The sequence below is a fragment of the Mobula hypostoma genome, chromosome 13 (assembly GCF_963921235.1).
Source record: "Mobula hypostoma chromosome 13, sMobHyp1.1, whole genome shotgun sequence".
NCBI classification, from domain to species: domain Eukaryota; kingdom Metazoa; phylum Chordata; class Chondrichthyes; order Myliobatiformes; family Myliobatidae; genus Mobula; species Mobula hypostoma.
The window spans coordinates 45,081,558-45,105,349 of record NC_086109.1 but is presented as its reverse complement, the minus strand read 5'-3'; the positions used below and the strand labels follow the sequence as shown (position 1 = coordinate 45,105,349).

At 48.0% G+C, this 23,792-nt stretch overlaps 1 long non-coding RNA gene across 1 annotated transcript in view; it reads right to left on the bottom strand.

Moving 5' to 3' along the window:
- LOC134355566 (uncharacterized) overlaps positions 1–23,792 on the bottom strand; it is a 92,034-nt gene that overhangs the window by 1,560 nt on the left and 66,682 nt on the right. The window lies entirely within an intron of this gene.

The following is a 23,792-nucleotide window of genomic DNA, read 5'->3' as shown; positions in this document are numbered from 1 at the left end:
CCCAACTATTGCTGACTGATCAGAGAGTTTCTGCAGATGATATGACTCGGTGTTTTATCTAAAGTCTGAGGTATACAGAGTAAACAGGAAGGGAGCTAATCTCATCCCCTGTGGAGCCCCAGTGCTGCTTATAGCCATGTCTGACACACAGCTCTGAAGCCGCACGAAACTGTGATCTGTGTTACATACCTCGTGGGTATCTTGTGACTGTCTTATGACCATGATGTAATTGAGTATCTTGTGAGCATGATGTAATGGTCTTATGATGCTGGGGTGATGTAATTTTCCCGCCAGTGTGAGGTCATGTGACAACATGTTCCCTACAGCTATATAAAAGGGAAACCCCCGTTGTTACGCAGTTTAGTTTGGTGTTTAATTCATCAGTTACTCCGTTATGCTGCGTATTCGTCACATGACGCAGTTTTGTTTTAAAGTGGAGTTTTACTTCCTACTGTAAGTCTAGTATTGGAGAGTGAAGACCTTGCTAACGTACAGGAACCCGAAGGATTGAATAAAGTTGGTGTCGTTCGGTGGTTTCATAAAGGATCGACCTTATTGAATCTTCGTTCAGAAATAGTGGTCTGCATCTGAGATAACCCCTGTAAGAACAGGAGGGTTTGTGCAGTGTTCATTTGCCAGGAAAAGGTCAGTTCCTTTAAGCCGTTTTATTTCCTTCATCGTGAATCTTTTGGATGGGGTCAACAGTCAAAGAAATCCATTTCCAGAGACGCTCTCCTTATTGACTGTGTAAATCACTTGGTCCTTCGAACTTACCACTTTAAGACTGTGTTAGAATTTACCACTTTAAGACTCTGTTCAAATTTACCCCTTTAAGAATTGTTCCAGAGTTGCTGTAAAGCAGTTAACTTCCAGTTAAGTTAGCCGTTTGAATACTTTTCACTATTGTTGAGCAGAGTTTAATAAATGTTTATGTTTGTTTTTAAAACCTGACTGAATTCTATATTCATTGTTGCTAATGATGTAACATCTGCCAGTCTGGTAGTCCATTATCCAGGATGCAACGGAAGTGCATCCTGTGCTGAGTGGAGCTTTTCCGCCAGCAATGAGGGCTGTATGGTATTGAAGGCACCCGAAATCAAAAAAACATAATACTCTCAGTGTTGCTCTGCTTATCCAAATGGGAGTAGGCTCTGTTCAGCAGGTAGATGACAGGATTGTTGATTCCAAAGAATGAAACTAGTAAGAACAGACTATTTACATTTGTTCAAAAAATATAAATGGTTATGATCTGAATTCACTGTCATCTACATTAGGCAAGAAAATTGCAATCTGCCAAATTGCAAGATCTCATCTGTTGTATGACCTTCCATTTAGCATCATCAGAGTAGTACAAGAAACTGAGGACAGAGTACTTAGAGTACCATTAGAATGGGCAATTAAAATGGAAAGTGGCCATATGTTTGAGGTCATGTTTGTGAACTGAAGAGAGGTGATCAGCAAAGTAATCACATGTGGTCTCCCAACCAGCGATTGAAATATGAGCAATAGATACACTCTAGTAAACTCAAATACTGTACAAGTAAAATGCTGCTTCACTTGAACAGTTCCTGGGACCCTAATCAGGTAAAAACTTTGCGAAGGCCAGCCAATATTGGGGTACTAAAGCAGAGTGTTGCAGACTCAGTGTTCCGAGGGGAGAGCAGTGAGCTTGTCCTCAGTGTATGCACAGGCTATTACTTAGCCACAGCAAAGATATTCTTTACTTTTGGACGATTTAAAGCTATTTGACACAATTCAAAATGATTGCTCATTCAATAGAAAAAGGAAAAAGCAAGAAATTTAATCATTAAAGCGGAACAGGAACTATTTATCAGTACTGGAATTGTACTGTGAATATATAAATAAAAACAGGTCACATTAGGAAGGGAAACTGGAATTTCTTTCCACTTACAGAAGCAAATGCTACATATAAATGGTACACAGGGAAAAATAAAGCAATATGCACAAAACACAGACATACATCCAGTAAAGCAGCAATATTCCAACAGAAACACGAGAGATTCTGCAGATGCTAGAATTCCGGAGGAACATACACAAAATGCTGGAGAAACTCAGCAGGTGAGGCACCATCCATTGCAATGAATGAACTGTCAACATTTCAGGCCGAGACCCTTCTTCAGGACTGGGAAGTAAGGGGGAAGACACCAGAATAAAAAGAATGGGGGAGGAGAAGGAGGAAAGCTAGCAGGTGATAGGTGAAGCCAGTTGGGTGGGAAAGATAAAGGAGCAGAGAAGAAGGAATCTGATAGGAGACAAGTGTGGACCACGGGAGAAAAGGAAGAAGGAGGGGCACCAGAGGGAGGTAATAGACAGGTGAGGAGAAGAGGTAAGAGGTCGGAGTGGGGAAATAGAAGAAAAGGGGAAGGTAAAAAAATTACTCGAAGGAGAAATCGATGTTCATGTCATCAGCCTGGAAGCTACCCAGGTGGAATATGATGTGTTACTCCTCCAATCTGACGATGGCCTAATCGTGCCAAAAGAAGAGACCATGGATCAACATGTCGGATCAGGAATGGGGAGAGGAATTGAAATGATTGGCTATGGAGTGGAGGTGCTCGACAAAGCTGTCCCCCAATTTACGCTGGGTCTCACTGACATAGAGCACCAGCTACAAACATAAACACAAGATTTTGCAGATGCTGAGAATCCAGAGCAACACCCACAAAAGGAACTCAGCAGATCAAGCAGCATCTATGGAAATGAATGGGTCTTGGCCCAAAATTTCAACTGTTTATTTGTTTCCATAGATGCTGCCTGACCTGCTGAGTTCCTCCAATGCTCAAACATTATGAAATACCAGCCAAAACTTGAAGCAATAACTCAAACTTCATTACTGTGAAAACTAATCAGTAAAAATTATAATTTGTTCTAAGCCCATGAAAACATAGAGCATTATGCTACACACACAAAAAAAATGCTGGTGAATGCAGCAGGCCAGGCAGCATCTATAGGAAGAAGTACAGTCGACGTTTCGGGTCGAGACCCTTCGTCAGGACTAACTGAAAGAAGAGCTAGTGAGAGATTTGAAAGTGGGAAGGGGAGGGGGAGATCTGAAATGATAGGAGAAGACAGGAGGGGGAGGGATGAAGCTAAGAGCTGGAAAATTGATTGGCAAAAGGGATATGAGGCTGGGGAGAGGATCATGGGACGGGAGGCCTAGGGAAAAAGAAAGGGGGGAGGGGGGAGAGGGGAGGGGGAAAGCCCAGAGGATGGGCAAGGAGTATAGTGACAGAGACAGAGGCAGAAAAAGGGGAGAGAGAGAGAGAGAGAGAGAGAGAGAGAGAGAGAGAGAGAATGAATGAATGAATGAATGAATGAATAAATAAATAAATAAATAAATAACAGATGGGGTACAAAGGGGAGGAGGGCATTAACAGAAGTTAAAGAGATCAATGTTCATGCCATCAGGTTGGAGGCTACCCAGACGGAATATAAGGTGTTGTTCCTCCAACCTGAGTGTGGCTTCATCTTGACAGTAGAGGAGGCCGTGGATAGACATATCAGAATGGGAATGGGACGTGGAATTAAAATGTGTGGCCACTGGGAGATCCTGCTTTCTCTGGCGGACAGAGCGTAGGTGTTCAGCGAAATGGTCTCCCAGTCTGTGTCGGGTCTCGCCAATATATAGAAGGCCACATCGGGAGCACCGGACGCAGTATATCACCCCAGCCGACTCACAGGTGAAGTGTCGCCTCACCTGGAAGGACTGTCTGGGGCCCTGAATGGTGGTAAGGGGGGAAGTGTAAGGGCATGTGTAGCACTTGTTCCGCTTACAAGGATAAGTGCCGGGAGGGAGATCAGTGGGAAGAGATGGGGGGGACGAATGGACAAGGGAGTCGCGTAGGGAGTGATCCCTGCGGAATGCAGAGAGGGGGGGGAGGGGGGAGGGAAAGATGTGCTTAGTGGTGGGATCCCGTTGGAGGTGACGGAAGTTATGGAGAATTGTATGTTGGACCCGGAGGCTGGTGGGGTGGTAGGTGAGGACCAGGGGAACCCTATTCCTAGTGGGGTGGCGGGAGGATGGAGTGAGAGCAGATGTGCGTGAAATGGGGAGATGCGTTTGAGAGCAGAGTTGATGGTGGAGAAAAGGAGGCCGCTTTCTTTAAAAAAGGAGGACATCTTCCTTGTCCTGGAATGAAAAGGCTCATTCTGAGAGCAGATGCGGCGGAGACGGAGGAATTGCGAGAAGGGGGTGGCATTTTTGCAAGAGACAGGGTGGGAAGAAGAATAGTCCAGGTAGCTGTGAGAGTCCCTCGGCTTATAGTAGACATCAATAGGTAAGCTATTTCCAGAGATAGAGACAGAAAGATCAAGAAAGGGGAGGGAGGTATCAGAAATGGACCAGGTAAATAATTAAATAAGTGGTGAGCTCGTGTTCATAGTGTTCATGGGGTCAATATCCATTCAGAAATCTGATGGCAGAGGGAAAGAAGCTGTTCCTGAATCACTGTGTGTGCCTTCGGGCCCCTGTACCTTCTCCCTGATGGTAGCAATGAGAAGAGGGCATGTCCTGAGTGATGGGTTCTTCATAACGGATGTTGCCTGTTTGAGGCACTGCTGTTTGAAGGTGTTCTGAATGTTGTGGAGGCCAGTGCCCATGCTGGAGCTGACCGAGCTCACAACTTTCTGCAGCTTAGTTTGATCCTGTGCAGTGTACCCCCATACCAGACGGTGATGCAGCCAGTTAGAATGTTCTCCATGGTACATCTGTAGACATTTGTGAGTGTCTTTGATGATCTACTAAATCTCCTCAGACTCCTAATGAAATATAGCCGTTGTTGTACCTTCTTTGTAACCGCATCGATATGTTGGGCCCAGGATAGATCATCAGAGATGTTAACACCCAGGAACTTGAAATTGCTCACACTTTCCACTTCCGATTCTTCTATGAGGACTGGTGTGTTCCTTACCCTTTCTGAAGTCCACAATCTTTGGTCTTATTGACATTGAGTGCAACATTGTTGCCACAACACCACTCAACTTGCTGATACATCTCGCTCTTGTACGCCTTCTCGTCAGCATCTGAAATTCTGCCAACAATAGTTGTGTTGTCAGCAAATTTATAGATGGCATTTGAGCTGTGCCTAGCCACACAGTCATGGGTGTAGAGATAATATGGCAATGGGCTAAGCACACGTCCTTGAGGTGTGCCAGTGTTGATTATCAGCAAGGTGGAGAAGTTATTTCTGATCCACAGAGACTGTGGTCTTCCAGAGAAGAAATTGAGAGTACAGTTGCAGAGGGAGGTACGAAGCCCAGATTTTGAAGTTTTTCGATCAGACCTGATTCGTCTGAACTCATACTCTCTCCAGATCTATTCATTGCTAACTACCACTCCTTACTTTTTCTCACATCATCTACTCATTCCAACCTACCACTCTGAACTTGCAGTACTTTTCACATTAAGGATAAACACTAAAATGTTCATCAAATCTGCTAACATGGCTAGTGCTGTTGTTATTTGGAGAAATGATGTTTTGCTGACAGTAGATGTAAGCATGTTTCTAATACTCATATCTCCTTCTGGATTACAGAATGTTGCCTCCTATACAACCTCTGATCTAATTCCCACTGAAGATCTCCCCCGTGCCTCAAATCTACAACTTCTCCAAAGATGCAAAGTTATCTTCTTCAAACTGGATTGTTTTGTTAGACCAACTTTTTCAGTGTACTCTCATCCACGTGCATAATTTCTCTCCTCACCTTGTCTCTAAACTAAAGATCTAAAGAATTGATTATTAACTTCAGGAAGAGGAAGAAGGAAGAATATGCACCCATCTATATTGGTGAATTGCAGTGGAGAGGGTCAGCAGCTTACAACATCTGGGTGTTAATAAATCAGATGACCTGACTTGGGCCCAGCACGTAGGTGCAATCACAACAAAGGCGTGCCACCATCTTTACTTTCTTACAACGTTAAGGAGGTTAACATGTCACTGAATACTTGAACAAACTTCATCAGATATACTGTGAAAGTATCCTGGCTGGTTTCTTCATGGTCTGATATGGCAATTTAAAAGTGCAGGAACTCAAGAAGCTGAACATACATCCCTTTCCATCGTAAAAGTATCTGCATGAGGCAACTTGTATCATCATAGGTCTCCACTATTCAGACTATCCTATCTATTCACAGCTAGTATCAGGTAGAAGCAAAGAAGCCTCAAGTTCCATACCACCATCATTAAGAAAAGCTAATTCCCTTCAACTATTCAGTTTCTGAACCAACCTGCAGAACCCTAATCACTATCTCAGTACAACAACGCTATGACCACTTTGACTACTTTGCCCTACAATGAACTTTGATTGTTTTTGTACAACTTATTGATTTATGTTTAGTTTTCTTTTCTTGTGAATATTGAGTCTGTAATGCTGTTGCAAATACGTTTTTCATTGCACGTATTTGTACATAGAACAATAACCTCAACTTGCAACTTTGCAACCATTCCAATGGCACTGACGATGTTCTCCTCTACTTTAACCGCTCCCAGTTTCTTAGCCCCAGCTGGCTCATTTTCAGCAACATAAGAATGCCAGAAGAACTCGACAGGTCAGGCTGCATTTGTGGAGGGAAATGAACAGTCAACATCTCAGGTCAAGATTCATCATCTGGATGAAAAGAGGGAAGACAGGCAGTGTCAAAAGGACGAAGCAAGAGGTGGATTCAGGTGATGTGGGTGGTAGACAGACAGGATAACGCTCCATGTGGGTGTGCTCAGTGGTGGGGAGTGCTTTCCAATGATGTACTGGGCTGTATCCACCACTTTTTGTGGGCTTTTCCATTCTTGGGCTTTGGTGTTTCCATACCAGGCCATGACACAAGTCTGGATACTTTACATGGTGCATCTATAGAAATTTGTGAAAGGTTTAGGTGAGTTGCTGAACCTGCACAAACTTTGAAGAAAGTAGAGGCATTGCCTTGCCTTTTTTGAAATGGCACTTAGTATATGTGCTGGTTCCCCCGACAGAGATTTCATCTCTACTACTGCAGTTTCACCTGGTCAATTTCTATTTCTTCCCTTCCCTTTCTCCATTTCAGGGGTTAGGCTAGCAAAGATTATGGACCCCTGCAGCTAACTTCCACACTTCCTTCCAAACTGTTTCCTAAAAGACCTCTATTCCATCCTTCCAGTCTCGATGTCTTTTTTCATTTGTCCTAATGACGTCACTTTCCACAGAAGTAAGCCTTGAATTTTCTTCAGCTGTGGTTTCCCTTCCACCACGGTTGACTTGACTCTCAACCATGACTATTTCATTTCCCAAGCTACTATTCTTATTGCCTATGTCCACCTTGAGCACGAACAGGATTCACCTTGTTCTCATATTCTATCTTACCAGCCTCCGCATCCAGTTAAATCACCTCCCATAATTTCTGACACTTGCAGTGTGATATTACTGGGCTCATCTCCTCCCCTCTTTATTCAGCTTTCTAAAAGGACCATTCCTACTGTCTGATTCTGGTTCAGTCATCCCCCTCTATCAATACTGACTCCCCTTTCATGGCATCTTCTTCGGACTCCAAGAGCTGAAATGAAACTCCTGCCTTTTTATTTGTCTTGCCAGATGCAGCAGCAATGCATTTACACTTTTTAAAATTTAATTGGGCTATCATAATATGTTTTTCTGTGTGTTGTGAACCAAAGACAGATTAAATCATTCTGACCATGAGCTTACAACCACAGGCTACATTAATCCTCCATTCCACTTCTACTCTGACCTGTCTCTTTTTGTTCAAAGATCATTGTGAGCTTGAGAAATAGCAACTCATCTTCCACTGTGACATATTGTGACTTGCAGGGCTTGATTGAATTCAATTTTTTTTCAGATATGCAGCATTCCAAGAGGTAATGTTACAGCTATGTAGGACCCTGGTCAGACCCCACTTGGAGTACTGCGCTCAGTTCTGGACGCCTCACTACAGGAAGGATGTGGAAACTATAGAAAGGGTGCAGAGAAGATTTACAAGGATGTTGCCTGGATTGGGGAGCATGCCTCATGAGAATAGATTGAGTGAACTTGGCCTTTTCTCCTTGGAGCTACGGAGGATGAGAGGTGACCTGACAGAGGTTTATAAGATGATGAGAGGGATTGATCATGTGGATAGTCGGAGGCTTTTTCCCAGGGCTGAAATGGCTATCACGAGAGGGCACAGTTTTAAGGTGCTTGGAAATAGGTACAGAGGAGATGTCAGGGATAAGTTTTTTATGCAGAGAGTGGTGAGTGCGTGGAATGGGCTGCTGGCGATAGTGGTGGAGGCGGATACAACAGGGTGTTTTAAGTGACTCCTGGATAGGTACATGGGTAACCCTAGATAATTTCTAAAGTAAGTACATGTTCGGCACAGTATTGTGCTGTAGGTTTTCTATGTCTCTGTTTCTATTCCAGCCAACTTCCTTATTTTTCTGACAAAGGGTCTCGGCCCGAAACATCGACTGTACCTCTTCCTAGAGATGCTGCCTGGCCTGCTGTGTTCACCAGTAACTTTTATGTGTGTTGCTTGAAATTCCAGCATCTGCAGATTTCCTCATGTTTGCGTATTTTTCAGAATTTATTTTTATTTCTCCATCTCCAGACATTTCTGCTTGATTTAAACTATTTTTTTAAAATCAGTTTGGGAAACTCCTTCTCAGAAAGTATCCAGACTTGAAGAGTTAAACGAAAATTTGGTTTAATCAAATCACTGGGAAAATTAAAGTGTTGAATTGGCATGTATTAAAGCGAAGTAATTTGATTGTAAGTCTATTTCATTCTTATATATATTAGATATAATCAGATAAAAATAGGAATGATGGGGTACTAGTTCCTGAAATGTATATTTCTAAAGTTGGTTCCCTGGAGCCAAGATCAAGGGTTTATATGAGCTAATGCAGAAGTTTCTGGAGTTGAAGGTTGAACAGTTAGATCTAATAGGACATATTAGTAACAATGACATAGGTTGAACATGCTGTAAGATCCTGCAGGCAGATTTTTAGGGGTTAGGAAAGAGAGGACCTCAAAAAAAAAAGCCAGTGAGACAAAATTAGGAGAATGGAGAGATTGTGCAGGAGAGAAGACGTCAGCTTCTCAGGCCATTGAAATTAGTGTTACAAATTGTGGGTCTGGTGCAGAGCAGAAGGGTTGCACCACATGAGGGCTGGGCCAACTTTCCTTACAGGTAGAAGTGTTGTGAGGAAGGGCTTAAACTAGCTTAGCAGTGCGATGGCATAATCACCAAAGAAGCAAACAAGAACAAAGTAAAGCTAAAACTGGAAGGCAGAAATTTAGTGAGAATGTCGGTGGCGGTACATGGTTGGAAACAATGTTCCCTCTAATTTTTATTAGCCAGTGAGCGCAAAAATCTTATGTTGTGCAAATTTTTTTCCTGTGACAAAAGTATGTGCGCACTGAATGCACACATGGCAGAGTTTATGTCGGTTTACAAAATATTTGACATAAAACTGGACAGAATAACAACAGAATAACATACATATTTAAGTCACTCAGTTATTTTTTCTCTCCTGTCTTTGGCATTTACCCATTCTTTGTAAACTCTATCTAGACTAATAGAACTTCTATCCAACTGATGGCTTTTGATTCTCATTAACATGTCCAAATGACATTCACCTTGACAGTTTCTCAGCTTGTTTTTGAGTTGATTCATTAGGCTAAAACCTCGCTCACAGTCCGCACTAGACGCAAGAAAGGTCCCCCCAATGTCCATCAACTGTGCAAGGTTGCAAAACTGTTCATTTTGAAGTACAAATGCCACCATTTGAGCAAAGTTTGAAATCAGTTTGGATTTATTTTTTTCTTGGCTGGAAAATTTGAAACCATTAAACTGTCTAACTATTACAGTATTTTCAGCTAGAAAATCATGACTTTTTTAGATTAGTTTATGAGGATACTCAGTCCTCATTTATTGTCATTTAGAAATGCATGCATTAAAAAATGATACAGTGTTCCTCCAGAATGATATCACAATTTTAGACATAAGGCATTAACTTGTTCATCGCCAAATGTGAAGTCACAATCTGCAATTGCGGAGAAATCAAAAGCTGACCATTCTTGTACCTCATCTTCAGGAAATCTTTCTTCTAAATGAACACAAAGACTATTTATAAAAGTCAACAGCGAGGTTGTATCTACTGTGACGTTTTCTTCACGTTGTTTGCTTAGCAAAACTTCACTCCACGAAACATTGTCTCCCAGATACTGCTTTCTTATCTTGTTGATTTTGCCTGGCGCAAAACGAAGTGAACCAATCGGTGGTGTCAGGCCACTCTTTTGCAGAATTTTGCACAGTGCAGCCAGTTCATCACAATCACTTAAAACCTGTGAAGCTACTTTGTATGTAATGTTTATCAATTTCTTGTGACAGTATTTAGCCACAGGGTCATTTGACTGATCTTTTTCAATAAAAACTTAGTAAGCTATCTACAGGATTTGAAACAGATCTTTGTAAACTTTATGATATGAACACTGTCCGCCAAAGATGGCTTCGCCATGATGCAGCTGTACAAACCAGAACAGGAAAGGTGAGGTGAACGTAAATTAGTGACGTGCATTGTGGTATTTGAATAACTGACTAACTAATTAACAGAAACATTTAGCTAAAAGATTATTTTCAGTAAGTATAATTATTAATTACTACATTACTTTAGGTAACTAACCTTTTGTGTGCACATTAATTTCCTTTGTGTGCTGGTTGAAAAACGTGTGTGAGCGCTCACACGTGCACAGCTTAGAGGGAACATAGGTTGGAAGCCACACAGAAAAGGAGTCTAGCTGAGTTTATTGATATATATTACCTTTGGGCTACCAACTGCTGAGTGAGTGCTAACTTGAAGCTATAAGCCAGGCTGCAGGCTGGGCAACCAGCAGCTGGAAAGTGAGGGACGGCCAGAGTGAGTGGAGAGCAAATGACTGATAGGCTAACGAAGGATTTAAGAGGGGAAGGATAAGGGCCGAGAAGACAATTGAAATAGAGGTGTCCCCACCACAGTCTCCATGAGCTCACTTCCCTGCTCTGATGCCCCAGTAGCATTCCTTAAGTTACAGCACCAGCCAGCCATCTGAAGGTTGCTGTCTTCCACCACCATGCACTCTGTCATGGGCTGTTGTTGAGGAAAAAAGCTCTGCAATACTGCACATGGTTTTTCTCAGGATTGAAGACTGAGAGAGGAGGAGGGAAGGGACAGAGATTGGGAAGGTGGTGCAGGCCGTTTAGAGCAGAGAATCAAAATGGGGGAGCAAGGAAAGGAAGATGGAGCAAAAGGCAAGGTTCAAGAAAGAGGGGGAGTGAGAGAGACAAAGGAGCAAAGATTTCATGACAGAAAGTTCAGGGTGAAAGGAATCAAGACATGCATTGGTGAGGGAGGGGGAAAGTGAGGATACAATGGAAGAAGCCCACCTGCATGAGTGGGTGCTGACAGGTGTCTAGGCTCTCATATCTGTGTGTGTTAATACCCATGCAGCAGAACCTTTTGTCCAGGCATTCTGAACTATCTTGCCACCAGACCCTAGTCCTCACTCTGTCAAGTATGTGTGCTAGCTGATGTTACTACCGGGGCTGCTCATGAGGGTCGTGACTTTCCATGTACTATTGACGAAAGGGTTCCAGGTAACTGGAGACCGGGCTCTGCTGCATTGGCATTAACATGAAAAGATGTCATATACGATGGGCTCAAGATGATGCTGAGCTGCGACCACCATTGAGGCTGAGGCTCAGTTTCAGTTAATTTTCATGGGTTTGCTGATTTGTGAAGTTGGTTTCGGGGATAGAGAGGGGAGTTAGGGGTCAGATTAGGATTTTAGGAACAAAGATTTGGGAGATATATAAGAACTAGTGGACAGGCTAGTCTTAAATCTCTGCTCTGCATTTGAAGGACAGCAATGAAGACATAGGCCATCTTGTGCAGGGCTGATATATCCAGTCAAATGTCAGAGCAGTGTGGAGAAGGTCAAAGGTCAGAGCAGTGTGGAAAAGGTCAAATGTCAGAGCAGTGTGGACAAGGTCAAAGGTCGGAGCAGTATGGAGAAGGTCAAAGGTTTGAGCAGTGTGGACAAGGTCAAATGTCGGAGCAGTGTGGAGAAGGCTGATGGCTTCCTCAGGGTGAGTTCCAGTGTCAGAGTTCCATACAGACAACGTCTAATGACACCCTGGGTTCGTGAATCAGTGGGACTGGAGTTCAACACCTGGTGGGTCCAATGGTTGACACCGAGAATCAGGGCCCAAGGGTCAGTTTAGAAGTCCAGAAGTAGAGGCCTTTTGGCCAGAGCCCTGGTCTGCATATCCAAGTGCACTGCGGCAGTGGAAGGACCAATGTGTGTCTGCATCTGAATCAGATTCTGCTGGAGGCTGGAGGCTGAAGAATACAGACTGTCTTGGGGTTAGGAGTTTGTGTATGTATGTGGGTGGGAGGGAGGAATGGGGCTTCTTTTGCGGTTGTTGTTTTATTGCTTGTTCTGTTCAGCTTTGTTGTGTTCTGTGTTGTTCTGCCAAGCATTGTGGGCATGCTATGTTGACGCTGGAATGTGTGATGACACTTGTGTGCTGCCCCCACAGCACACCCTTGGGTGTGTTGGTTGTTAATGCAAGTTAATGCAAACTTGCCCTATGTTAATGAACATATAGTTCAATGATAAATAAACTTGAATCTTGAATCTCTTCTTCACTTAACTAGGACATGGAAAGTCAGGATGTTGATAAGCAGCTCCAATCATGATAAATCTAAATGTTGTTCCATTATTGTAACCTGAAAACTTGCAGTAGAAGCTTCAACTTTGATATTGCTGCCCTAAGTGAGGCACAACGGGCAGATGACCAGCTTAAAAAACAAGGCATTAGGGCCACCCTCTTTGGAAGGGGAAAATACTGTCTCTATGGGGTGAGCTTTTTCGTGACAAATGAGTGAGCCTGGTATCTAAGCCATTTCCCATGGAAGAAGTGCACATCTGATTCACCCTAACATGGAACCAGCTCGCAACAATCATCATCGTCATGCACCAACCCTGGAAGCTGCTCTGGCCAAGGAGAACTTTTGCTCCTTGCTTGAAAAATTCAGTGCCCTGCATCTCAGTGAGAGTCAAACCTAGCACAGAGGTCCAGTCACCTCTAGTGTTCAGGCTGTGTCATTCCCATGCCTGACATTAGACTCTCAATATACTGTGCTAAGAAATTACTTGTGGTCAAAGGAACATTTCAGGGAGATTCTCCAAGTATCCTTGAAAAAGCGTAACATCTGCAACCACTTGGGAAATGGAGAAGGAAAAGCAGAGAACCCATTTGTGTATTCATCAGCAGTTCCTCATGTCTATTCATCAGGAGCACAATGAGCTCAGTATAAATGGTAGATGGAATGTACAATGATGTAACGACCACCAAGCAGTTCCTTCTCAACTATACAGTCATACAGCATAAAAACAGGCCCTATGCCCAACTTGCCCATGTCAATCAAGATGCCCATCCAAACTTGTCCTATTTGCTAGTAATTGGCCCATAACCTTGAAAACATTTGCAATCCAAGTACCTGTCCAACTGTCTTCTAAAAGTTGTTATTGTACCTTCTTCAACCACTTCCTCTGGCAGCTTATTTCACATACATACCACCCCTGTGTAAAAATAAAAGTTGCCCCTCAAGTACTTAATAATTCTTTCCCTTCTCACTTTAAACATATGACCTCCAGTTATTGATTCCCATCCCTGGGAGAACAACTGAATACAATCGGTCAATCTAAACTCCTCATGATGTTCTGTAATTCTAAAAGATTACTTTTCCTTGACTTAAGCTTCAAGGAAACAAGAAGAGCCCTAGCCTGTTCAACCTCTCCGTATAACTCAGTTTCTCAAGTCCTGGCAGCACTCTTGTAAATTTTTTATGCGCTTTTTCTATTTTTATAGCATCCTTCCCCCAGCAGGGCAACGAAATGTGAAAACTGTATTCCAGGTGGGCTTTACCAGTTTCTTGTACAACTGCACCATGATCTCCAAAGCTCCATACTCATTGCCCTGACCTGTGACCCAAAAACCTTCTTCACCAGCTGCAATTCTACTTTCTGGAAACCATGCACCTGAACACCCGAAGTCCCTCTGCTTTACAACACTCACCAGGACCTTACCACTCACTGTGAAAGACCTTACCTTGATTTCAAACTGCCAGACTTTTCACTTATCTGAATTAAACTCAAATCTGCCATTCCTCGGTTCAATTACTCAGCTAATCAAAATCCCCCTTATAATTTTTGATAACCTTCTGTACTGTCCACTAAATCACCTATTTTAGTGCCATCTGTAAACTTACTAACTAGGCCTTACACATATCGGGTGTCAGAAACTGCTAGTCTGACATTTGCCTGATCAGCCACCTCAAAGTCTGAACTTTGAAAAGCCACAGAACTGTAGTAGAAGTAGGACATCCTTATCCTAAGAATAAATGCTTAAGTGAAGAAGCTTATTGCAATCATAGCTTGAAGGCATTGGTATTGTAGCTATTATGAACACCTTGCTTAAAAAGGGACAGAAATGGCAGGTTAGCATTACTAGTTACAGAATTTTCAGGTAAGATAAAAAGTGATCCTAACTTACTTCTGAGAATAGCATAGTTATGGAATAGTACAAGGATAGTAGAAAGACAAAGGAATATAAAATTCTAAATTGGGGCAAGACATATTTCGCTCTGGGTGAGAAATTATTTTACAAAAGTGGACTGGAATTTGTTATTGCGTGATAAATCAATCTCAGAAAAATGGAAGATATCTAAACAAAAGAATCAAAGGGTTTATACTTCCACAAAGAGAAGTGGCAGGACTGTCAAATTGAACACCCCCTGGATGACAGCAACCCATGGAAGTAGAATCAGTCTACGTCAGATTTCAAGAGTTTAATACTGCAGAAAGCCTACAAGAATATGGCACGTGTTGGGGTGAAAGTAGAAAGGAAATTAGGAAAGCAAAGTGGAAGCAGAAAAAATGCTAGCAAGTAAAATAAAAGAAAATCCAAATACAAAATGTTCTGTAAGGATATAAAGAGCAGGAGGATATTTAAGGAAAGAGTAGGGACTATTAGGGACCATGAAAAGTAACATGTTTAGCAGCAGTGGATTATGAGTAGTGGTTTTTTTTTGCTGTTGTCTTTACAAAAAGAAGTGTACTCTGCTGATAATTCAGTTAAGGACGAAATGTGTGAATTACTAAATAGAATAAAGATAAGTCAATAAAATGAAATGTTTTAGCACTTTGAAAGCAGATAAATCACTGGATATATCTGCAGCTGTTGAAGAAAGCATGGGGGGAAACTGAAGCACTCTGATCATCAATTTTCCATCAGTCATGCCTGCAAGAGTGGTGCAGAAAGAATGTGTTCAGTATTATGCAAAAGGAAATAAATAAATGGAGTCACCAGCAGTTTTTATGTAACACATACAAAATACCCAACACTAATCCATCTCCTCCACAACACTGTCCAATCTCCTCCCCATAGTCCCATCTCCCCCCAAACACTGTCCCATCTCCCCTTCCCACAGTCCCATCTCCTCCCCATCACCGTCCAATCTCCTCCCCATCACCGTGCAATCTCCTCCCCATAGTCCCATCTCCTCCCCAACACTGTCCCATCTCCTCCCCATAGTCCCATCTCCCCCACTGTCCCATCTCCCCTTCCCACAGTCCCATCTCCTCCCCAACAGTGTCCCATCTCCTCCCCATCACCGTGCAATCTCCTCCCCATAGTCCCATCTCCTCCCCAACACTGTCCCATCTCCCCTTCCGACAGTCCCATCTCCTCCCCAACACTGTCCCATCTCCTCCCCAACACTGACCAATCTCCTCCCCATAGTCCCATCTCCCCCCAAACACTGTCCCATCTCCCCTTCCCACAGTCCCATCACCACCCCAACACCATCCCATCTCCTCCACAACACTGTCCTATCTCCTCCCTGAAGCCTCAGCTCCTCCCCACAGTCCCATCTCCCCTCCCCAACACCGTCCCATTTCCCCTCCCCACAGTCCTATCTCCTCCTCAACAATGTCCCATCTCCCCTCCACACAGTCCCATCTCCCTCCCCATAGTCCCATCTCCTCCCCACAGTCCCATATCCGCACCCCAACACTGTCTCATCACCTCCCCAATAGTCCCATCCCCTCCCCATAATCCCATCTCCTCCCCACAGTCCTATCTCCCCTCCCCACAGTCCCATCTCCTCCCCAGAGTCCCATCTCCCCTCCCCACAGTCTCATCTCCTACCCAACACAGTCCCATCTCCTCCCCACAGTCCCATCCCCTCACCAACACAGTCTCATCTCCTGCCCAACACTGTCCCATCTCCCCTCCCCACAGTGCCATCTCCCCTCCCCAACACTGTCTCATCCCCTCCCCAACACTGTCCCATCCCCTCCCCATAATCCCATCTCCTCCCCAGTCCCATCTCCCCTCCCCACAGTCCCACCTCCTCCCCACAGTCTCATCTCCTCCTCAACACTGTCTCATTTCCTCCCCAACACTGTCCCAACTCCCCTCTCCACAGTACGATCTCCTCTCCAACACTGTCCCATCTCCCTTCCCCACAGTCCCATCTCCTCCCCATGGTCCCATCTCCCTTCCCCACAGTCCCATCTCTTCCCCAACACTATCTCATCCCTTCCTAACAGTCCCATCTCCTCCCCAAAACTATTCCATCTCCTCCCCACAGTCCCATCTCCCCGCACCAAAATCCCATATCCTCTCCAGAGTCCCATCTCCCTCCCCATAGTCCCATCTCCTCCCCACAGTCCCATCTCCGCCCCAACACTGTCTCATTTCCTCCCCAACACTGTCCCAACTCCCCTCTCCACAGTACGATCTCCTCTCCAACACTGTCCCATCTCCCTTCCCCACAGTCCCATCTCCTCCCCATGGTCCCATCTCCCTTCTCCACAGTCCCATCTCTTCCCCAACACTATCTCATCCCTTCCCAACAGTCCCATCTCCTCCCCAAAACTATTCCATCTCCTCCCCACAGTCCCATCTCCCCGCACCAAAATCCCATATCCTCTCCAGAGTCCCATCTCCCTCCCCATAGTCCCATCTCCTCCCCACAGTCCCATCTCCGCCCCAACACTGTCTCATCCCCTCTCCAACACTGTCCCATCTCCCCTCCCCACAGTCCCATCTCCTCCCCAACACTGTCTCATCTCCTCCCTAACACTGTCCCATCTTCCCTCCCCACAGTCCCATCTCCTCCCCACAGTCCAATCTCCCCTCCCCACAGTCCCATCTCTTCCCCAACACTATCTCATCCCCTCCCAACAGTCCCATCTCCTCCCCAAGGTCCCATCTCCTCCCCAAAACTATCCCACCTCCTCCCCAACATTATCCCATCTCCTCCCCACAGTCCCTTCTCCCCGCGCCAAAATCCCATATCCTCTCCACAGTCCCATCTCCCTCCCCATAGTCCCGTCTCCTCCCCACAGTCGCTTCTCCCCACGCCAAAATCCCATATCCTCTCCACAGTCCCATCTCCCTCCCCATGGTCCCGTCTCCTCCCCACAGTCCCATCTCCTCCCCAACACTGTCTCATCCCCTCCCCAACACTGTCCCATCTCCCATCCCCACAGTCCCATCTCCTCCCCAACACTGTCTCATCCCCTCCCCAACACTGTCCCGTCTCCCATCCCCACAGTCTCATCTCCCCTCCCCACAGTCCAATCTCCCGTCCCCACAGTCCAATCTCTTCCCCAACACTATCTCATCCCCTCCCAACAGTCCCATCTCCTCCCCAAGGTCCCATCTCCCCCCCAAAACTATCCCACCTCCTCCCCAACATTATCCCATCTCCTCCCCACAGTCCCTTCTCCCCACGCCAAAATCCCATATCCTCTCCACAGTCCCATCTCCCCTCCCCACAGTCCCGTCTCCTCCCCATTGTCCCATCTCCTACCCAACACAGTCCCATCTCCTCCCTAACACAGTGTCATCTCCTAACCAACAATGTCCCATCTCCTAACCAACACTATCCCATCTCCCCTCCCCAACACTGTCTCATCCCCTCCCCAACACTGTCCCATCCCCTCCCCATAATCCCATCTCCCCCCCACAGTCCCATCTAACCTCCCCACAGTCCCATCTCCTCCCCACAGTCTCATCTCCTCCCCACAGTCCCATCTTCTCCCTAACACAGTGTCATCTCCTAACCAACACTGTCCCATCTCCCCTCCCAACAGTCCCATCTCCCCTCCCCAACACTGTTTCATCCCCTCCCCAACACTGTCCCATCTCCCCTCCCCACAGTCCCATCGCCCCTCCCTAACACTGTCTCATCCCCTCCCTAACACTGTCCCATCTCCCCTCCCCACCGTCCCATCTCTTCCCCAACACTATCTCATCCTCTCCCAACAGTCCCATCTCCTCCCCAAAACTATCCCACCTCCTCCCCAACATTATCCTATCTCCTCCCCACAGTCCCTTCTCCCCGCACCAAAATCCCATATCCTCTCCACAGTCCCATCTCCCTCCCCATAGTCCTCTCTTCTCCCCACAGTCCCATCTCCTCCACAACACTGTCTCATCCCCTCCCCAACACTGTCCCATCTCCCCTCCCCACAGTCCCATCTCCCTCCCCATAGTCCCATCTCCCACCCCCACAGTCTCATCTCCCCTCCCCAACACTGTTTCATCCCCTCCCCAACACTGTCCCATCCCCTCCCCATAATCCCATCTCGTCCCCACAGTCCCATCTCCACTTCCCACAGTCCCATCTCCTCTCCATAGTCCCATCTCCCATCCCCATTGTCCCATCGCCTCCCCACAGTCCCATCTCCCCTCCCCACAGTCCTGTCTCCTCCCTAACACAGTGTCATCTCCTCCCCAACACAGTGTCCTCTCCTCCCCAACACTGTCCCATCTCCCCTCCCCAACACTGCCTCATCCCCTCTCCAACACTGTCCCATTCCCTCCCCATAATCCCATCTCCCCCCCACAGTCCCATCTAACCTCCCCACAGTCCCATCTCCTCCCCACAGTCTCATCTCCTCCCTACAGTCCCATCTCCCCGCGCCAAAATGCCATATCCTCTCCAGAGTCCCATCTCACTCCCCATAGTCCCATCTCCTCCCCAACACTGTCTCATCCCCTCCCCAACACTGTCCCATCTCCCCTCCCCACAGTCCCATCTCCTCCCCAACACTGTCTCATCTCCTCCCCAACACTGTCCCATCTCCCTTCCCCATAGACCCATCTCCTCCCCACTGTCCCATCTCCCCTCCCCACAGTCCCATCTCTTCCCCGACACTATCTCATCCCCTCCCAATAGTCCCATCTCCGCCCCAAAACAATCCCATCTCCTCCCCAACATTATCCCATCTCCTCCCCACAGTCCCATCTCCGCCCCAACACTGTCTCATCCCCTCCCCAACACTTGTCCCATCTCCCCTCCCCACAGTCCCATCTCCCCTCTCCAACACTGTTTCATCCCCTCCCCAACACTGTCCCATCTCCCCTCCCCACAGTCCCATCTCCCCTCCCTAACACTGTCTCATCCCCTCCCCAACACTGTCCCATCTCCCCTCCACACAGTCCCATCTCCTCCCCACAGTCCAATCTCCCCTCCCCACCGTCCCATTTCTTCCCCAACACTATCTCCTCCCCTCCCAACAGTCCCAACTCCTCCCCAACAGTACCTAATCTCCTCCCCATACTCCCATATCCTCCCTAACAATATCCCATCTCCTTCCAGAATCTCATCCCCACAGTCCCATCTCCCCTTCAACACTATCCCATCTCACCTCTCCACAGTCCCACTTCCTCCTTACGGTCCTATCTCCTCCCGAACACTGTCCCAACACCCCTCCCGACATTCTCATCTCCTCCCCACAGTCTCATCTCCTCCCCATAGTCCCATTTCCTCCCCAACACATTCCCATCTCCTTCCCACAGTCCCACCTCCCCTCCCCATAGTCCCATCTCCTCCCCAACACAGACCCATCTCCTCCCCACAGTCCCCTCTACTCTCCACAGTCCCATTTCCCCTCCTCAGAGTTCCATCTCCTCTCCATAGTCCCATCTCCCCTCCCCATTGTCCCATCTCCTCCCCACAATTCCATCTCTCATCCCCACAGTCCTATCTTCCCTCCCTACAGTCCCATCTTTGTTCCCGACAGTCCGATCTCCTACTAACAGTCCCATCTCTTCCCCACAGTCCCATCTCCAGTCCCCACAGTCTCATCATTCCCCATAGTCCCATCTCCTCCCCACAGCTCCATCTCCTCAACACAGTCCCAGCTCCTCCCCACAGTCCCATCTCCTGCCCTCAGTCCCAAATCCCCTCCGCACAGTCCCATCTCCTCCCCACAGTCCCATCACCCACGCCACAGTCCCATCTCCCACTCCACAGTCCCATCTCCTCTCCACAGTCCCATCTCCCCCCAACACTGTCTCATCTCCTCCCCAACACTGTCTCATCTCCCGTCCCAACAATCCCATCTCCTCCTCACAGTTGCATTCCCTCCCCACAGTCCCATCTCCCCTCCCCACAGTCCCATCTCCCCTCCCCACAGACCCATTTCCTCCCTACAGTCCCATCTACTCCCTAACACAGTACCAACTCCTCCCCACAGACCCATCTCCTCCCCACAGTCCCCTCTCCACCCCACTGTCCCATCTGCCCTCCCCACAGTCCCATCTCCTCCCCAGAGTCCCATCTCCCCTCCCCACAATCCCATATCCTCCCCACAGTCTCATCTCCTCCCTACAGTCCCATCTCCTCCCCAACACAGTCCCATCTCCTCCCCAAAGTCTCATCTCCTCTCCATAGTCCCATCTCGCATCCCTATTGTCCCATTTCCTCCCCACAGTCCCATCTCCCCTCCCCACAGTCCCATCTCCTCCCTACGGTCCCATCTCCTCCCCACAGTCTCATCTCCTCCCCAACATTGTCCTACCTCCCCTCCCCACAGTCCCATCTCCTCCCCAAAGTCCCATCTCACCTCCCCACAGTCCCATCTCCGCTCCCAACAATCCCATCTCCTCCCCACAGTCCGATCTCCCCTCCTGACAGTCCCACCTCCTCCCCAATAGTATCTCATCTCCTCCCCATACTCCCATATCCTCCTCAACACTATCCCATCTCCTCCACACAGTCCCATCTCCCTTCCAGAATCCCATCTCCTCTCCAGAGTCCCATCACCCTCCCCATAGTCCCATCTCCTTCCCAGAGTCCCATCTCCTCCCCAACACTATCCCACCTCTCCTCCCCACAGTCCCAACTCCTACACAACACTGTCTCATCTCCCCTCCCCACAGACCCATCTCCCCTCCTCAACACTGTCTTATCTCCTCCCCAACACAGTCCCATCTCCTCCCAACAATCCCATCGCCTACCCACAGTCCCATCTCCACGCCCCACAGTCCAATCTCCTCCCCACAGTCCCTTTCCCTCCCCACAGTCCCATTTCCTACCCACAGTCCCAGTTCCTCCCCACAGTCCCATCTATTCCCGACAGTCCCATCTCCTCCCAACAGTCCCATTTCTTCCCCACAGTTCAATCTCCACTCCCCACAGTTCCATCTCTTCCCCACAGTCCCATCTCCCCCCAACACTGACCCATCTCCCCTCTCCACAGTCAGATATCCTCCCACAGTCCCATCTCCTCTCCACAGTCCCATCTCCCCCCAACACTGTCCCATCTCCCCTCCCCAAAGACCCATTTCCACCTCACAGCCCCATCTCCTCTCCACAGTCCCAGCTCCTCCCTACAGTGCCATCTCCTCTCCAACACAGTCCCATCTCCTCCCCACTGTTCCATCTCCGCTCCCCATTATCCCATCTCCTACTTAAAACAGTCCCTTCTTCTCCCCACAGTCCCATCTCCTCCCCAGAGTCCCATCTCCTCTCCATAGTCCTATCTCGCATCCCTATTGTCCCATCTCCTTCCCACAGTCCCATCTCCCCTCCCCACAGTCCCATCTCCTCCCTATGGTCCTATCTCCTCCCGAACACTGCCCCATCTCCCCTCCCGACATTCTCATCTCCTCCCCACAGACCCATCTCCTCCCTTCAGTCCCATCCCCACTCCCCACAGTCCCATTCCCCCTCCACACAATACCATTTCCTCCCCATAGTCCCATCTCCTCCCCAACACAGTCCCATCTCCTTCCCACAGTCCCAACTCCCTTCCCCATAGTCCCATCTCCCCTCCTCACAGTCCCATCTCCCCTCCTCACAGTCCCATCTCATCCCCACGGTCCCATCTCATCCCCACAGTCCTATTTCCTCCCCACTGCCCCATCTCCTCCCCACAGACCCACCTCCTCCCCACAGTCCCATCTCCTGACCTCAGTCCCAAATCCCCTCTGCACAGTCCCATCTCCTCCCCACAGTCCCATCTCCCCTCCCCAAACTCCCATCTCATCCCCACGGTCCCATCTCATCCCCACAGTCCTATCTTCCCTCCCTACAGTCCCATCTCCCCCCAACACTGTCCCATCTCCGTTCCCGACAGTCCCATCTCTTCCCTACAGTCCCATCTCCTCCCCACAGACCCATCTCCCCGCAACACTGTCCCATCTCCCCTGCCCACAGTCCCATCTCCTCCCCATAGTCCCATCTCCTCCTCACAGTCCCATCTCCCCTCCACACAGTCACATCTCCCCCCAACACTGTCCCATTTCCCCTCCCCACAGTCCCATCTCCCTCCAGCACTGTCCCATCTCCCCTCCCCACAGTCCCATCTCCTCCCCAACACTGTCTCATCTCCTCCCTAACACTGTCCCATCTTCCCTCCCCACAGTCCCATCTCCTCCCCACAGTCCAATCTCCCCTCCCCACAGTCCCATCTCTTCCCCAACACTATCTCATCCCCTCCCAACAGTCCCATCTCCTCCCCAAGGTCCCATCTCCTCCCCAAAACTATCCCACCTCCTCCCCAACATTATCCCATCTCCTCCCCACAGTCCCTTCTCCCCGCGCCAAAATCCCATATCCTCTCCACAGTCCCATCTCCCTCCCCATAGTCCCGTCTCCTCCCCACAGTCGCTTCTCCCCACGCCAAAATCCCATATCCTCTCCACAGTCCCATCTCCCTCCCCATGGTCCCGTCTCCTCCCCACAGTCCCATCTCCTCCCCAACACTGTCTCATCCCCTCCCCAACACTGTCCCATCTCCCATCCCCACAGTCCCATCTCCTCCCCAACACTGTCTCATCCCCTCCCCAACACTGTCCCGTCTCCCATCCCCACAGTCTCATCTCCCCTCCCCACAGTCCAATCTCCCGTCCCCACAGTCCAATCTCTTCCCCAACACTATCTCATCCCCTCCCAACAGTCCCATCTCCTCCCCAAGGTCCCATCTCCCCCCCAAAACTATCCCACCTCCTCCCCAACATTATCCCATCTCCTCCCCACAGTCCCTTCTCCCCACGCCAAAATCCCATATCCTCTCCACAGTCCCATCTCCCCTCCCCACAGTCCCGTCTCCTCCCCATTGTCCCATCTCCTACCCAACACAGTCCCATCTCCTCCCTAACACAGTGTCATCTCCTAACCAACAATGTCCCATCTCCTAACCAACACTATCCCATCTCCCCTCCCCAACACTGTCTCATCCCCTCCCCAACACTGTCCCATCCCCTCCCCATAATCCCATCTCCCCCCCACAGTCCCATCTAACCTCCCCACAGTCCCATCTCCTCCCCACAGTCTCATCTCCTCCCCACAGTCCCATCTTCTCCCTAACACAGTGTCATCTCCTAACCAACACTGTCCCATCTCCCCTCCCAACAGTCCCATCTCCCCTCCCCAACACTGTTTCATCCCCTCCCCAACACT